We start from the raw sequence: 18,225 nt of genomic DNA on the forward strand, positions 1-18,225 counted from the left end.
AAACTACATGAACATTATTTAAGCAAGGAGTAAACCTGGTTGTGGTATAATAAATTTACATGTAAGTTTTATTATTGATATTATTTTTTTAATTCAAACTGTAAATAGAACCTCGTGGAGTACACATTTACATTTTATAGGTATATACATGCAATGTGGCAATGTTAAAATGTATTTTCATTATAAAGTTATGTTGGTATTGAAGAAAAAAAAAGAAGGTATTTTAACAATTTTCATTACTTTAACATGGTTTCACATATTGACATTTCAATGGAAAAACACACAGTAAGTATGGATTTGTTTTTAACATATACATAATTTGCATGTCATATATTGCATTTACACAGTATATTCATATTATATTTGAAAAAAAAAGAAAACATGAGACAACATTTTATTAAATGGTCACACAAATTAATGAAAAAAACAGCACCTTGTAAACTATTTACAGTCAGTAAAAAAGTTTGTACTATGGCTTTAGTATAATGTCTTTTTAATTACCTGTTTTGACACATTCATGTTATTTTATTTGTAATTTTTCATTGTTAAACATAAATTTATTTTAATTATATAAGAAGCCCTTTATGTAAGATATGACAAGAAATATGGGTACAGTTTAAGTTACATACAATAAGAATTACACACAATTTTGACAATTTACATAACTTTTATATTATTTGGATTGCATTTATAACAAACATTAGAGTAGGAGTAATCGCATTATGTTAGTAAATAGGCAAATATTTGCATTCTTGTAGATAGAAAGTCAGTGAGTATATGGTAGAATGAGTTTACTTAACATGGTTTCACATATTGGCATTTTAATGGTAAAACACACAGTTATTATGGATTTGTTCATAACATATACACAATTTGCATGTCATATATTGCATTCACACAGTATATTCACAGGTCAAAGGATTGGGTTGCCATATGGACTGTTACTACGTCATTCCAAAGTTAAATGGTCGCTTTTTTAATTAATCTAACATTTATAACAGCGGAATAAGCGAAGGTTTTGCAACGAGTCAAATACCTGAATCGAAGGAAAGAAACAACCACACAACGAGGATTACAAGGTCCATTTCTGAAATAGATATTTACTTATCACGAAATTGCAGAGTTTTGCTATTTATATTTTTAATAAATGCTATCGAAACATATATATGAAGATGCCAGGTTAAAAAGTGAAAATATGAAGTCACATGAACATGTTATGTATATTACAAACAAAAGTATAGGAAAATATAACGCATTAAATAGATAAGAGAATGGAGAGAGATTGGAAGTACCTTCAAGTATCTTGCAGATAGTTGACTTTAATTCAATTGGCATTTATAGGGAGCGTTTGCGTTTGCGTTAAATGTATGTCATTGCTTATCTTTAACTTGTGAACAAATTACAGGAACGGGAAAGTGTGTAGTTCTGCACTGTAAAAGGGCCAGAGACTCAGTGAACTTGTCTCAACACACAGCAATCAGTATCAGCTAGTTTATTCAGTGATGTTCTATTTAACTCGACACTCAAGCGTAACATCGTATTTGAGCATTCGTTATGATCCGATCTGGCGCAAATACAAGTTGAGCAAACACAAATATAATATTAATATACTTAACTATGCCGTTTCTAGCGGCTTCTGTGTTCACCTTGTCTATATAATTAATGTTTATTCATATATTGTATGGTACAGTATACATATCGCGAACATATACATAAAACGACATGATGTAAGGGTGAACTCACTTTAGGTCCGCATGATAACGCAAACCAGGATAAATACATCGCAGTGTCGATCCCTTTGTCAATGATTAAGGTCATCTTATGAGGGGTTGTGATGCTTATCTTAGTCATTTTCGTCGGGATTCTTCTCTTCAACATAAAATATAAAAAGGGGTTAAAAAACGGGATTAAATATATGCGATGTGTTCACATTATGTCATGTTTGATTTAATTGCATACGATAATAAAACGGGATGGTCGTAGATATTCTGAAATACCATTATTTAAGCAAAATGATACCGATATTCATATGCAAGATAGTTTGTTTTAAACTGTTTCACTTTATATTGAACAGTTTACGTAAAACACTTATTCGTTTTAAAAGTTCTAAATTGGATTAGAAAAGATATTAATATTGTTTTTATTTTATTTGTCCGGAAACCGGGAAAAAGCAAACAAAAGTACACGACAAGTACGTTTTTATATTTTTAGTGAATATGTAAGAAGTGTTTTATGTCATGTGGAACTATCAAACCACTATGTTAATACAAAAATGCATTAACCGCAAATGCCATACATCTTAATCTTTTTCAAAAGTCCACTTTGAACCTTAAGCTTTATTCACGATCATAAACAATAATAGCTACATAACTAAATCAAAATGTAAACTGTTATCAAACATACTATATGGAATAGTTTTAGAATTATCTGCACTTGCGTTTAGAAAGGAATAAAGGCTGTGTACACAGCATTGGATCAAGTTGCCATCAAATGTCGACCCAAAAATCAAGCTGATTAATTGGTTCCCAAATACACTAACTGACCATCGTTGTACAGTAAACAACAAACGAAAGCCTCAGTTCAGTGCTTGCATGACAGCATTATGGCAAGCGGTTCGACGCATTATCCCAAGAAACTAGGTTTCTCATGAGAACCTAGGTTCTCAGAATGAGAACCTAGGTTCTCGCTTGAAGATTGCACATGGCTTCCAGAACCCAAGTTTTTATTCGATATCCTAGATTTTCAAGAGGACCCAGGATCTCATGGAAAACTAGGTTTTTCATGAGAACCTAGGTTCTCATTTGAAAACCAAGGTTCTGGTAAGAACCTAGGTTCTCAGAATGAGAACCTAGGTTCTCATGAAAAACCAGGTTGCTTGGGATTATGCGTCGAACTGTGGCCATAATCCGTGGTTTTCATTTGGAACCATAGTTTTCATGAGAAACTAGGTTCTCATGATCACCTGGGTTTCCAGAATTACGCGTCTTTTATACTAAATCCGTGGTTTTCATTTGGGAACCATAGGTTCTCATGAGAACCTAGGTTTCCAGAATTACGCGTCGGACAGCGTGAAATTGCTCGTTTGGAATACGGTACACATAATATTCAGGGCGCAGGATCAATGCGGTTCACATATGATTACACACGGGCTTGACAGAATGAAAACACGCCGTTAAGAACTTTATTTTTGCAGATATCTCAAGTTATTGAAATATGTTTGCAAAGTCTTCAGTGCATAAGTTTGTCTTGCAGTGTGGGTCGATATCTTTAGATTGAATAATACATTATTACACATTATCAATAGAGATTAAACGTCTATTTATACCATAGTTATTGCTTAAATATATCACAGACATACTTAAAGTAGAAAACAAAAAAAATAGCCCAATACTATACCGTAGAGTCGTTTGAAGCCCGAACAAGGGAACTGAATATCTGAAACAATGAATTATGTAACGATTGATCTGAATTTGTTTCAATTTTTTTCTCAAAATAATATTTTAAAATTAAAGATGTATTTCATAAACAGTTTGATTTTTTATTCATGTATTCAGACCAGTGTAGACCGATTTCTTTACTGATTTCATTCCTAAGGAACACTCATGCACGGAAAACGTCGTATATATGAACAAGAGGCGGTCACCGACGGCTTATGCCTATTGTATAGTCCCAAAAAACCAGGTTTTTCATGAGAACTTAGGTTCTCATGAGAAACTAGATTTTTCATCAGGCCCTAGGTTCTCATTTGAAAATCTTAGTTTACGCTAGAGAACCTAGGTTATCATGAGAAACTATGTTTTTCATGAGAACCAATTTTCTCATAGACACATAGAACTTAGGTTCTCATGAGAAACCAGGTTTTTTATTGAGAACCTAGGTTCTCATTCTGAGAACTTAAGTTCTCGTTTGATATCCAAGGTTTTCACAAGAACCTAGGTTCTCGACAGCTTTTCGCGTCGTTTTCTTATATATCCTAAGTTTTCATGAGATTGAATCCAAGATTTCATTTGGGAACCATAGTTCTCATGAGAACCTAGGTTCTCAAAATCTAGGTTCTCATTCTGAGAACCTAGGTTCTCATGAGAAACCTAGTTTCTTGGGATTATGTGTCGAACCGCTTGCCATACAGCATTATATCGAACATTTCTCCCATTGGAGCAGGATTTTATGCGGGCTCATGTCAATCCTTAATACATTCATTTCAAAGCAAAGTTTGCCGCTGTTTCATTTTTTTTCACACGACATAAAATACGATTATATTAAAAAAACACACATGAAATTTCAATAACAAAAGAACAAACCTGACCGACCAAAGTCATCTCCATCCAATGTTGACGTAAACGATTTGAAACCGGAAACGTCTGGTCATTCACGTGCTGAATATATGCGCATCTGCCTTATTCGACAGCTCTGTACGTAAATCTTACGTACACAAGTGGGGCGCAGTCGATAACTTTCGACCAGGATCCTGGAAACAACGAAGTCGGAAATCGCTCTGAAATGACAGGAGTATGTGCGGATCTTTCGACCTCAACCGAAGTCGACGACAATGTTTCAAAAGTAGACAGGTTACGCTGGAAAGTATATGGTACATGAAATCGAAAACACACAAATTAAAGAAACGAACTTAGTACATTGTTTGTGTTGCAAATTAATCATCATTTTACCTTCTTTTTATGTGGCACCCTGAATGTAAAACTCGTTTACATTTATTGTTAAGCATTAACATCCCATCTACGAATATGACTATTCTTGGCGATTGCCATGTATTCTAAGTGTACGTTTTACTTTTCTTATAACATCATTTTTATACGTTATTCTCACAATTTCCTACATATTATTATAGTGTGTTGGTTCATATTAAAAAACAATTCACGTCTAGAATGAAAGACAGCGATGCTTTTGAACAAACACAAATTCAACAATGATGTTTAAAAAGCAAAAGCTGTGCCTCCACATTTATATAAATAAAATTGTATGTGACGCCTACCCGCCAGTGAATGCATCTTTACTTGTTTGTTTTCTTTAAAAATATAATTGCTAAATACAAACTGGTTCTATTGACGTGCGAATGAACTCTACATATTGGTAAGCTCGGATTAACATCTATTCTAGTTTCGAACTCTTACATCTTATTCAACTTATTGTTCCTATGTTTTGATCAATTAATATTTTACCTTTAAATAAGATTCAAAATACTTGATACAAACTAATATAAAATTTTAGGTAAAGAAAGTCACAGCGTGATAATATTGTATGTAGAACATAGATGATTGGAAGAACAAATGACGTCTATAATAAGTTTGTGTAACGCTCGCTCTATGTACTTGCAAGACAACATACCTTTATGTTCGCAAACACTTAAATTGTAATTCGCAAACGTCATTAAGCTTAACATACTCATAATTAAACTACGTATAGTTACACTTACAGTAAAATTGCGTATAGTTAAAGATACACTATAAAAGATGCATAACTATTTATTCTTTGAAATGTTTGCATGTGCTGCACCATCTGTTATTGTCAGCTTAAGTGTAACCGCGGTAAATTGATATCAGTAATAAGAACAGATATCAGCTCCATTGTGTAAATTTGTGATTACAAGTATAAGTAAAACTATGAACATATACACTTTGCGACGAGGTGGTCGAGTGGTTAAGGCGATGGACTGCTTATCCATTGGGGTCTGCCCGCGTGAGTTCGAATCACATCCTTGTGGGAAATTTCATTTTTATAAGGCATATAGTAATGCCATAGCGCTTATCATCACATTATCTCAAGTCCTAGGCCCGGTTGGTCAATAATTTAACGGTATTAAGCTGTTTTTTTCTCAGCAAAGTTGTTCATGTGACTGAATTTTTAATCCTTTTAAACACGTGTCATTTGTTAACACATTTGTTTGCTGGAGTAATTTGCATATGGCTGAAAATAGCTTTGCTTTTTAAATCAATTGCATTTGGGTCTGAATTTAACCTACTGTTACCTTAATTGGCGGTTCAAGTTTTGAGCACCCGGGCCAAATCCACAATTCTTTTTTCGGGCATCAACCAACACTTGTTCCTAAGCATACGACTGTTTGCCGTTGTTTAGTAGTTGGCATTCATTTGTTCATCATTCTATAATATAAAATATTCCACGTTTGTTCACAACCATGACTGCCTAATAAACCGGTAAAAATCAGACATTAGTCTTCACAGGGTCATCCGATCCCAGCGCCTGCAAGGGATCGGATTTAGCTGCAGCCCCATGGTGCACCCCTGTCAGACTCAACCGTACGCGTACGGCTACTGCCGGGGCCAGATGAACGACTTAGACTTTGACTTCCACTGCGCACACACGCCCTACACCGGACGAAACTGCAACGCGAGTATAACAGCGTCTAAATGAAGTTGCGTTGAATTATATATACATAAACTCCAATATATTCAGTCATGTTGTTATATTCGCGTTTTCTGAATTGTATTACTAAACACTGTTATACGGAAATATGTCGTGAAATTATATAACCACATATCGACAACTCTATAAGCCCGAAACTTTTGAAAAAAACAACAACAGGTATATCAAGTTTTATATGAAGGTGAAGTCGTTATTACAATGGAACTTCAAACTCAATCAACGTAACTTGTGTTGTATAAGTTTGAACCGGATAGCATGCTGCTTATATTTTATTTGCGAATCTCTGCAATAACGGTTTATGATTTTTAAAGCCTAAACGCATGCCCCGTCTCTTTACATTTACAGTATTATCATACTACTATCATAACCCCATAACTCCACTGTCCGCACTCGTTTACCAAATTGCAGACGCGCTGATCGTGGTTTGGAACGGCAACAACTGTAGCGCGTTTAACTTACTGACCCACACTAACGACCTCTCCGTTCGCTTTTACAGCTTTCTATAAAAGTTAGTACTCTATGGGGACTTTATTCATGATGCAAATATTATGTTCCTTAATATAGCGAAACATCTAGCAACGCTATTGCTTTGACTGCGCAGTACATGATTTTTCGGGGGACATTGTACATATAGTAATATATAATTTGATATATATAGATTGCACTGGCCCATCCAAATATACACTTCAATCCGGGTTTCTCATAATAATTATTCAAGCCAGGTTATACCACATGCGGCCAGTGTGACCAGAATGTGCGGATGGGCAGGCAAGTCTCAAGCTACGCTGTCCGCACATAACACAATACACATTATCGTATGACGCGTGTCAATACGAGTCTTATTCTGGAAAAACTGGCCTTTATTCATGTGGCTCAAGTATCGTCCCATATAAACCAGTGTAGTCCGCACAGTCTAAACCGGGACGACACTTTCCGTCAACACAGGATGTTTGCTACGAAGATACTTCCTTTAAACGGACCATAAACGCGGAAAATATCGTCAATGATTAGCCTGTGCGAACTGCACATGGACCGTCAGAAGAAACGCTAGACCGACAATATTAACGAGTGAACGTCTCTCCTCATGTATGAGCTACTCGCGGTAGCACAAAACCGGTCTGACTGGTAAAGAATCGTTGGTCGTCGTCCCTCATTCCCTTTAACCCAACAACAGGGAATGATGATTATGACGATGGTAATGAGGTTTAACCTTATATATATGGGCTATTTCCTTTATAGAGCTACAATTCATGTTAAGTAATACTCTACAAGTAGAAAATGTAGTAAAATATTAGTTTGAGTAACTAAATATTAATATTAAGTATGAAATATGTATTAATTGCTTTAAACAAATGTGCAGTACGCCAAGAAATGAATGATTTAGTAACTGCATAAATAACACTCCAATAACTATTCGTAAGCATCCGATATGTACTGTGACAAAAGGGAACATAGGAAATATTTTATTTAACGGTCTTTATGATGTGCGCATGCGATAGCTATGACGTACGCACGCGATAGCTATGATATGCGCACGCGATAGCTACGACATGCGCACGTCATAGCTATGACGTGCGCTCGTAATAGCTGACAAATCAAAACAGGTATCAGATCAGAATAGGTAGCGCGTGCGATTGTGCAATTGTAATATTGAGGTGTTTTTGTCAGGGTTTTGTCTAAGCAATGTTGTGGAACAAGTCAGTAAAAATATTTCATGTTATGACATGTAAGTCCTATAATATTTTACATAGTAAATATGTTGCGAAATGAAATTAAAAACATATTGAAAAAATGAATTTAACGTTGGTTTGAAAGGTTTTGATATTTTAAAATAATATAAAGTTAAAACAGACACTGATATATTCAAATTAATGACACATTTTTTTGAAAATCCCCTTAAGGCATTGTTATTTTAAGTGCACAAAAGGGATGCCCGAGCTAAATTTAAAGTTAATCTGAGTATATCTTCTGATGTGATGGTTTATGTTTTGGTGTTGTTTTAAGACAGAAAAAGTATACAAATAAAAGCGTTTGCATTCATTATCAAGAGTAATAACGGATTATCCGGCTGTGAGAGACAGTGAATGTGAACAATTTCAGTATGTAAAACATACGGCTCTTTAGAACTAGTTATATAATGTTATGAAGCATATTGCTTGCCTTGATAAACACTTAACACTTAAAAATTTAGATGGAACAGTTCCCACAGCCATGTCTGATTTGCTGTCCTTCGGAGATTTCCCCTGTGGCTTCCAAAAGCCAATTGACATACATTTCTTCACGCAAGATAACGCATTGACCCGTTTTCCTTATGTATCGACATGTTTCCTGGACTTGTGGCTGTCAAGAGGACATCTACCAGAGACCCTATCTGCCCTCCAATGACAGAGTGTGAATGAGTCTAAGAAATTTTTTAAGATATGAAAATTGTGATGAAAATCGAAAACCGAAACATGCCACACAAACATAATTATTGTAAAAATAATGTCACATTTTAACAACTGAATGGGTTCTGGGCTACACATTATTAACAATCACACTAACATAAATTATGTTCTTTATTGAACATGAACAAAAATATTGCACAAGGAATAGTGTGGTAGTTCTAACTTACAGAAGAACACTTATAGTTGCATTGTGTAATTATAATTGAAATAAAATAAAACTGATTTGTATACATAGTAACTAACATTAACTTTTCTTAAAACAATTATATGCATAATTCAGAAACGGGTCTCCTTATTTTTGCTTTCGATAAAATTCTCCTGACACACAGCAAAAAATAACCTTTGAAAATATTAAAATTACCTATATTAGAAAATTTATTCATATATAATTATATTTGTATATACCCTCCTCAAAAAGTGCATGTTTTTAACATGTTTTGCGTGCATTGGTATTGCATTAATCAGTATTTCTCTTACCGAGTGAGACTTTTATATAAACGACGAAAATCACACACTGCTTCTTTTTTTGCATGTTTTAATGCACACACCTAAATGTATGTATGTTTAAATAAAAGAGGTTTAAACTAAATGTATGTATGTTTTAAGAATCTCGCTAAACAAAGTGAGACAATTATGCGCGTTTAGCTGTGCTTAAAGTATGTTTTAACTGAATCATAAATTATGCATTTTATGCCCCCACTTTCAAAAGTTTGGGGTGGAGGCATATAGATATGCCCTCGTCTGACTGTCTTTTTGTACATACGTGGGATTTTCTTAACTCGCGTAACTCTTAAAGTATTGCTGCTGAAGGGTTGACACTTTATAAGCATGTACACCAGCATGTGAACTTACGCAACGCCATATTTTGGTTGAGATGTTGTAGATGGCATTAAGCATTAAACTTGTCCGTGCGTCTGTTTGTAAGTCCCGAAGCTTGTGTTTTCAACTCCTCTTTAACTACTGGATGGATCTCGCTCTAAACAGCTGAATGACCTTAATGTGCAGATAATCGTTATGAAAGAATTTCCGGCTGTGACAATTCAGGGCAGAATTATGTCTGTTTTCCAATAATGAATATATAGTCCCACAATTTTGTGTTTTTATCTCATCTAACTACTTGGCCGATTAAGCTTAGACTTTCACAGCTAAATTACCTGAATATAAAGATGATTGCTCAGAAAGAAATTTGAGCTCTGAACAGTTTTGGTTGAATTATATGACGCTTTGAAATTGTGTCATGTTTAGAATATATAGCCCCAATATAAGTACTCAACTCCTGTTTAACTTCTTGGCGCAATATGATAAAACTTTCACAGATGAATGGCCTTTATGTCGGTGATCATAAAGGAAGGAATCGTAGCTGAATTTTTTTTTTTAATTATGGCCCTTTTGTATTGAATATATATCAAGATTTTGTGTGTGGAAGTTAGACCTTTTTCAATGACTGGTGGATTTGTCAAAACTCATTAAATTGATAAAGTATTGGTCATTTACTCTAATACAATTAAGGCTTCCTTTAATGTGAGTGTTCACAGAAAATCATAAAAAATATTATTCATTCATTTCGGTGTGATTGTTTAAGTAAAAAAACATTTATGTTAAGTTGGTTTAAGTTTGTACTAAAATTTAAATGGATAAAATAGTTATTTAGTTTATGTTTAAGTATGTGATTCAGTCTGTGATTTATTGTTATACGAAATAAAATCTTTTTAAAAATGCTCATAGTCCTAAACTATCACTTGCCAATGAACTTGGAATGTTGACATTGAATAGCTTAAATTTCTACATCTCTGTTGTCATGTTTCTTAATGTCCATTGCTGGACTTCACTGCTGGCAATGGTGTATTTATTTGAATATTACATCGTCCATTGAAAACAAGAGTATGGTAGATATCGAAGTGCCTCATCTGAAGCCACTGACTCTTGGTTAGCGTATTCACTTGCATGACTCCTTTGTAACCTCGTAAATATAAGGTACCAAGATCGGCAAAACTCTAAGCAGCCTCCTAATTGTGTTTAGTACATCTAAACACGCTCACTTATGGAACACTTTGTTAAACATTAGAATGGAAGCGTAACGACTTAAATTTTTGAAGAAATGTGCATCAGTTAATAGTGCGTAGACATATGTTTACGGATGAAAGGTGATACTGTTATGTTAAGAATTGAGAACACATCTAACCGCACGCGCTACCCGTGCGACGTGACCTATTGGACAATTTTTGAATGTTCAAACCTTAGTCACAGGATAGTTTGTGAATTAAAGGATTCCATTACTGCAATTTAAATTATATTTTTACATAAATGTACTTTACTAAAACATCCATTACATTGATAAACTGTATTATTAAAATATGAGCAATTTGATTGAAAAAAGCACAATGTCAGAAAAATAAAACCCCAAGCGAGTAACAAACTCATGACTTAAATCAAAACGTAACGACGTTACGATCGGGAGACATCGTATGGCAGGTCACGTCCACTTGACATTATCAACAATACAGTTACCAGTCCTGCTGGGTCAAACTAGTCAAATTGCTTTTACATAAGCAAGTTTAGCGATTTTTTGGTGTGGCGAGCCAGTCGGACCCGACTTTTTCTAGGTCCGACAATATAAACGTTTTGAGGGAAAATACTGCAATACACACATCACGTTTCCACTTCACTTGGCAACGATGACAAATGCGAAGTCTATGACAAATATGTCGCTTACACTGAAGTATCGATATGATGTACGACTTTCGTGATGTTAATCAAGTGACGATTGTGACGATTATCTGTAATAAACAATGCGAATGAAAAGTAGTATAATCAAATGACAATCATTCCTGCAGGATCTAAATACATGTGCGTAATAATAACATATGCTATTGTTATAATTGTGCAAAATTGCTCTCAACTGATACAATAAAACATAATTGAAATGAAAACTATATTCCATTCACAAATGACTGTGTGGTTTTCCTTTACTCTTATTACAGAGTGGATTGATCAGACTTTTATATTCACTCAAACGCAATGTATCAATTAATTTACACTTTTAGAAAACTTCACAACATATTAATACAAAACAGAATCATAGAATAACAATATTAACTTACTGTACAGTGCATTTTTATATCCCCCAAAATTATATTTCGTTAATTTGAGACCACGCCCCACTTGTTTCAGAGTCTTAATGTGTTATGATGGCTTCGGTTTCGTTCCAATCGAACGTAAAATAATTTTAAATAAAACCATGAAAATTGCATCATGTTTGACCAATCAAATTTTAGTATAAGCCCCAGCAACAAGTTCTCAATATACCCCTAACCAACTTCAGAGACTTCCGGGAACGCCATCACCATATTCGGAGACCGCTTGTACACCATAGAACGATATGAAACACAGGTTTTCCTATCGAAACTTCAAAAGAATATTAAGCTTTAGATGTAACATAGCAATGAAGATACATGAGCGTCCCTCCCAAATTATCAAACATGGATTCTTAACACAAAGCGGTCTGATCGAGACCCGGTCAACCTTCCCATACCATTTGATAAGGAGATTTTCGCAACAGATCTTCGAGAAAATATCATGTACAGTACATTTTAGGTGGATGACAATGAATGTTCAGCGGTACCTTAGGCGATCAAACAGCCATTGTTCACATTAATTTAATTTGTCTGATTTTATTGATAGAAATGACATGCTATGATAGATGAATGGGAATTATCAGGCGTGTAAACGTTTTAAAGATGAAAATGGTTATTGATTCTCAAAGGACATGTATTGAAACGTGTTCAAGCGTAATACAAATAGCCGTTTCAACAATTATACATGTCATATCATGGATGAATGAAAAGGTAAACGAGGTCTGTGACAATGTAGGACCAGGCACGATATATAAACACAATACTTAAATAATTTAACAAATGTTCTTCTCCAGAGACTTAGATAAATTTAATCCAGTTATCACATGGTTCATACTCATATTACTTTTCATTTTAAAAACACAAAATTACATTGGAAACCACAGTTGTTGGAACAAATATACAATAAACATTGAAAATATGTGTTAACTTCGCATAAGGAATTATATGCAATTATGTATTCTGTTACGTCTTATGTACAGATGTTAAAGACCCACATGTTACCGCTAAGTTTTAAATTCTTCTAAGCATCATTTTCGTTTCATTCAAACTGTCCACATCTTTAAAGACTCTATACGTCACACCCCCTTCTCCCCAATTATAGACACTTCTTGTTCCAGGCGTACTATATTCTCCATTTAGGTTAGCGAATGCACAGTCATTATACCACCAACCACCACGATCCAGACTGGTACATTTGCTTTGGGTGTCATCTCTGTCATACGTGACAAATCAAGATCCACTGTGGTAAGAAAGACCTCCTTTATCACCTGTATCACCTGAAAAAAATGTGTGTTTTGCTATGACACCCTAACAACATTCACAGAATAAATAAATAAAAAAAAACACAATAGGAACCAGATGATCGCTCTCCTCTGTAAATGGGATTGGCAAGTTTCTCACCAAGGGCCTTAATTGGAACAACCACTTATGTGGACCAATATATAATGCCCTATACAACATAAACAATGTTGTTTTTGATGGATTTAGAAAAAAAATTTGTTCCTGTTATTAATTCAATATAATTCAGTCCACATGTAACATATTATACAACACACCCATTATCGGTAAAGTGTGAACATAATGTCATATTACAGTTTGTGTCATTGATATTCCAGAGATTTTTATGTACATATACTTCACTTTAAAGGTCTATTTAAAACGTGTTGGTCATAGGAAGTGGCTAGTTGTTACTCCAAAAGCTTTATTTGAACAAACATTGTAGAAAGTCAGTATACAATATTAAAAACGAATATTAAACGACATAATTATACGAACGACTACAGAAGCATCCACATTCACTTGATCGTTGCATACTTTCATCGGTCCAGTCGTTTTGAATCAACACCTTATTTGGGAATTATATGATTATATATTATATGAATTTTGTCATAGTGGGTTTCGTAAAAAGCGTTAATAATACACTGGTTCATACTAGGGATGCAAGAGGTTTACACAAAACAGTTTATCATTTTTCCGTAACCGGTTACTAACCGGTTAACCGAAAAACATTTAGTAGGAAAAATATAAGTATACGTAAAACATGTCATACCGCTCGTACTAGAACTCTATAAAATGAAAGTAATTTGATAACGCTTGTGTTTATAACATATCATTTCTAAATAAAAAATTAGTATAATATTTTTTTTAATAACTGTGTAAATGTATGCCTTATGTTTTCTGCGTTAAAGAATATACGTTACACATTAAAGGAACTACACTATGTCATTGTTTGTGTCAGTTATATATTTTTGGTTGGTCCGGTTATATAGCGCTCCAGTCGTATCGCATAAAATGATGGTGCGTGTCTTTGTTCATTCTGTTTTAATGTTTTACACTAAAATTAACTCAATACACAATGTTTTGTAAATAATTGTTAAACTAGTTCAACAATATCCCACATTTCAAACAAAACAGCAAAAATACGTGTATATGAAGAACATAAACGAAACAACGGTGTCCATTTGGTTAAGAAAATAAGCTTGTGGCTGAAGCGGTTGCACGATTCACTTAGGTACAGATTTAGAAAGAAATTAACCACACAACAGACTCCGCATATAATTTGGGGCTTTCTGGCTTCCCGGCTTGTGACAATTGTTCCAAGTGTTTATATATGTATTTATAAGTTTATTTATTTAACAAATGGTTTAATTGTCTAACGAGCTCTACAGCATAATAATCAAAAGAATATGGAAGTCCGTCTGTGTCTATTTAGCAGCGCCTAGATATGGATCGTTACGTTTTAAGCGCCGTACACGAATGTCTGGCTTTAATACAATAACATTTTTGCACACATACTACATTTAAGCTATAATCCACAACTATTTAACGGTTTAACTTCCCGTTCGGATGTTTCGACACCTTAAACCAACACATAAATACATTTGTAGTTGAAACTCAATAGCCTCGATTCAAACACGTATCAGAAAACTACCTATATGTTGAGTCATCATAGGACATACGTGAAATCAATTGGAAAAGCTTCAATTTATTTATCTCATTCATCAACCTCGTTTAAAAATGGACATATAGGTGCGACCGGTTTTTAAACTTTAAAGGAGAAGTAAAGATTTAAATGGACTCAACAATTAATGTTTAAATAATGGAAAGATTGATTCAGTTTGTGTCGCGTAGCATCATAGGATGGTACTCTATCATCGTATTTCAAATAACGGCAAATGGTAAACATTTTGCACAGCCTGAGGGACATTGTTTCACTTATATACATATTGAAATGGTTAAAAACAAAAATTCTCCTCCGAAACCGCTGTACACTAAGATTTGAAGTGTACCATGTAATATCAAATGCTGTCCCTATGCCGGGTTTGTTAGAAACATACCCATATATATATATATATATATATATATATATATATATATATATATATATATATATATATATATATATATATATATATATATATATATATATATATATATATATATATATATGTGTGTGTGTGTGTAAATATATATATATACTGAATTTTAACACAAACTCTTCTTAAAGCTCAGAGCCCATGGGTAATGATTTGACTTGTAGCATGGTATTGATTTCTCTTTAGGGGTTGAAACTGCCCACGCACTAGGGGGTACTGGTTGTTCTTATACGTATACGGATTTAAATAAAACATATATATGCAATGTACCATACATTCGAATTGTGTGCATAAATATAGGCATTGCCATGATATATGACACTTTTTAATGCGTTTTTTATTTTTTGCCGGATTGAGCTCGGGACCTCCGGCTAACAAGGCGAATGCTTTACCGAGTGAGCTGACCGGGTCGCTCACACATAAAATCACCAATCCCGCTTAAGTTCAGTACCGTGACAAACAACTGTATTTCATAAATAGTTCAGATATCGGTATTATCGTTTCCCGAATTATAATAATAAAAAGTTAGTGCTTATGCGTTCACCTTTAATTTCATCTTACCAATATATACCTATCTGCAACATACAGAGCTCGCTGTCTATATTGTCATTTAAAAAAAATGAGTATAACGTTAACATGTGATAACTGGATACATGATTACACGAACATTGTCACCTCAGCAGTATGACTCTGGCGAGTGAGTTTAAAAAATGTCCGATTAATGCAGAGGTTACCTCTCGTACAAGCTGTAGTATGCTCAAAATTGATATCTGACCCCAAATATGCGGCATTGACCTTTAATCAACACGTGGTTACGGTAATCTGCTCTTAAATTTCATACTTCAAACAAGGAATGTGTGCGTAAATTCCATATTATAAATTATCAAGTCTCATAAAAAAAATTTTTTTGCTTATAGCGCATGCAAAACATTCGATTATTTGAAATATGGTATATGCCTGTAGTATTTGCAGACACCTTTTTACATTAAAACAAGAACTTGAACTCAAACGATGATGGTATAGGTGTATTGAACAATTTGCAAAAATCAATCGCCTATCTTTAAGCATCTCCAGAAAAAAATATGAAAATAATACTGCTACAGAATATTTGTTCATAACGAACACTTATTCTTTGTCTCATATTTTTTTTCCTTTTAAAGTAACAATATACTTGGTGAAAATGATGCAAATACAAAACTGGCGCTACTTGCATAAAAATGCGCATTGATTAATTAAGTACACTTACTAGTATATAAACACTGATAAAAAAGCGATTGAGAAATAAGCATGCGGTATACATGTGTCTTCATGATTGTCACATCTTGTTTTGAAAATAAATACAAAATGAAATAAGCAGAAACAATACAATCGTGCTAAATAACATTTAAACCTTATCTCAATAAAATCAATAATATCATGCTGATATTAATCTCTGATAGGCATTTTAAGCACAGTGATTATTCATGACATGCTATCTTACATATAATAAATGGCCGTAATTCCTTCATTAGGACATAAAGATGCATGCTTAAAGAACGTTATTAAAACATGTTTAAGCTCGTGTACAATGCGTAGATCCGGCGGTCGGGTGACTCGAAAACTGGAAAATATATGGTCATATAGACTGCACTCATCAGACATATGGAATGTATTTCACATTTATCTTTCACATTTATACAAAATCATATATAATATACGAATATGTTTCGGTAATTCGTTTTTAATTTAAGTACATACATTTTGTTTTTATTGCCTGCTTACTATAACAGTATTCCATAGCGATTTCTGCATTTTTGATTCACTAAAAGGAGTGTCTTATATCTGAAAAAAGTGTCCATTAATCGGGAATGAAAGTGCCATTGTCATTGAGATGATCGGTAAACAAATTGCCCATGAAAAAAATGCATGCGATTCTTAAAACATTTAAATTTCCTCAAATACGTTAGTCAACTAAAATGTAACATGTTGTAACATTAATAAACATATTGATCTTTTATTCGAAAAGTAATAACGTTCTTTTGTTATTTCCAAGTATGTTCATTTTGTTAAAATATGTACCGATCATCCAATTCATGCTGATTATCGATGGAATTGTATCGCTTTTTGTTATAATTCACCGTTTGTCCGCGAATTTATTTCTTCGCAATACGAAGTGCTATACCATTAATCACCCAAACAAAATGCCGTGTCTTAAAACCAAATGAACAGAATATACATGCAAAAAGGCTAAAGAATTCACCTCTCGCGCGTGTCTTTTGTTGTTCTCGGTCATCGAAGTGCCATCCGTCATCAAAGTATGTCATCATAAACGGCGTGATTTTTAAATGAAATAATCCTTTTCGCTTGGTTAATCGAGCAACTGGTACCCTGTTACTCTGCTGGCACCGGTTGGCGTCGGAATCAGCTCTGTATTCAAACGATGGAACCAGAAAAATGAATCTGAACATCACCTCATGTGAAATTAATCGTATGAATATGAATAATATTTTATTTTGTTCAATATTGATTAATTACAACAGGCTTGATACATGCGGTAAGCCATTGCCGTATGAATTACGTTCTTATGGTTTAGTCGTCAAGTTTAGGTTTCATGATGTATGTTGTGTTATGTACTAAAGCATAAGTACAATTCGTAACAATTTAATACGTTTTTGTGTTTAGCCAAACGCTAAATCATCATATATTTCTAAACACAATTTTATTAACTACAACGTATTTATCGTATCATATTTCCCGTGACCTAAATAATGCTAAATATTTATTTTAGGCATTTTACAACCAAGTAGACCACTACTTTAAAAACGAGAGCCCTAACTGTATTTTATTCTGTATTAATTTGTTTCGCAGATGATAACGAATGCCAGAGTA

The sequence above is a fragment of the Dreissena polymorpha genome, chromosome 10, assembly GCF_020536995.1.
Source record: "Dreissena polymorpha isolate Duluth1 chromosome 10, UMN_Dpol_1.0, whole genome shotgun sequence".
Classification (NCBI taxonomy): domain Eukaryota; kingdom Metazoa; phylum Mollusca; class Bivalvia; order Myida; family Dreissenidae; genus Dreissena; species Dreissena polymorpha.